Source organism: Belonocnema kinseyi, chromosome 1 (assembly GCF_010883055.1).
Source record: "Belonocnema kinseyi isolate 2016_QV_RU_SX_M_011 chromosome 1, B_treatae_v1, whole genome shotgun sequence".
Taxonomy (NCBI): domain Eukaryota; kingdom Metazoa; phylum Arthropoda; class Insecta; order Hymenoptera; family Cynipidae; genus Belonocnema; species Belonocnema kinseyi.
Window position 1 is genome coordinate 93138198 of NC_046657.1, and position 1536 is coordinate 93139733.

Below are 1536 nucleotides of genomic sequence, written 5' to 3' on the forward strand. Positions count from 1 at the left end.
TTGAAATTGATTTTTAAATTTGCATATTTTTCATGTTTGAAATTAAAAATCCAGATACGTGAACGCGCGAATTGCGCGCGTGAAATTACTTTTAGTGCGTAATAAAATGCATCTTTACATTTTTCTTTATCAGATACAAAAATTGTATTTAGCGAAGAGATTTAATTTTTTTATAAATCGGGAGAAATCACGAATATTTACCGGGAGAACTGGAAGACGGAAATTTTAAAAATAGTGGCTACCCTGATATTACACATTTGGCAATGTTACAATACCAGCAGTTAAAAATGATAACATTGCGTATTGTAACGATACCTTACGTCTCGGAAATAAACTTCATGCATTGTTTGTGAAGTCCCAACAGAGAGTTCTAACAAATTAAAAAATTAAATCCTTAGACAAACGACACAAGCTAAAAAAAATTAGACAAAGTTTTTCACTCAAAAAAAGAGCTACACATTTTTTGAAAATGATTTTTTGATAAAATGCGTAGTTTTGGATTCAATCCTAAAAAATAACATTACAAAATTAAAATTTTTTGAAAAACGACACATGGTGCGAAAAAAAAATTAATAGACAAAAGTTGTTCAGACAAAAAATATTTACAAATTTGGTAATAATAATTTTTAAATAAAACTATCAGATTTTATTTTATTCGACAGAATTATTAATTAACTCACAATTCAGGTTCTAAAAATTCCGCTTGAGCGATTAATCCTCCAAGGTGGTTCTATCAGCTATCTATTAGTTTGTATTTTATCGTAAGTTGCACAAGTACAAAATTGCTTCTCTAATAGGCTCTATGTGGATTGTTGGTGAATAATCAGATATAAATTAATCGGATTAAAAATAATATATTTTCGTTAAACGCGTTTTTGACTATGTGCATCGTGCAAAATAAAATGAAAAAATCTGTCCGCTACGCGGGCTCATTCTCATCGTGCCCTGCTCACGCGGCTCGCTTCGCTCGCAAGTATGATCGCGCCTAGGGCGCGCGACTGTTAATTCTCGCGCTCGATAACGTATTTATATCACGCTACGCGCTCGGTATTTTTATTTCTCCCGCATTCGTGGACACACCTTTTAAAATCAAAGGTCAACGGACTGACAACTATAATTTTGTGATTTTGAACTCTCTTTTGTTAAAGCGCTTTCGGCTTTAACGAACACATTCTGATCACGTATCTCGTGCTTCACACTCGATTTGTCCAAACTGTCAACTTTTCTACATTATACATAACACTTTTATATTAAACATGATACATTTCTTATGTAACTCCGCCTGGAATTGCTTATTCAAACATTGCAAAATAAAGAGCAAAATGTATTTATCATGATTATTTATATAATTATTTCTTATTTTGCTTTAAATTGTATTCTAAGCTGCGCTTAATCATGCATCATTTCAATAAATTTATATCATTACATTTCATAATATGCATAAAAATTGAATAATACTAATTCTTATATTCTTCTTTTTATCATTTATTTTTATTGTTAATCTTGTTTTTTACGATTAAATAAAAAATACTATGC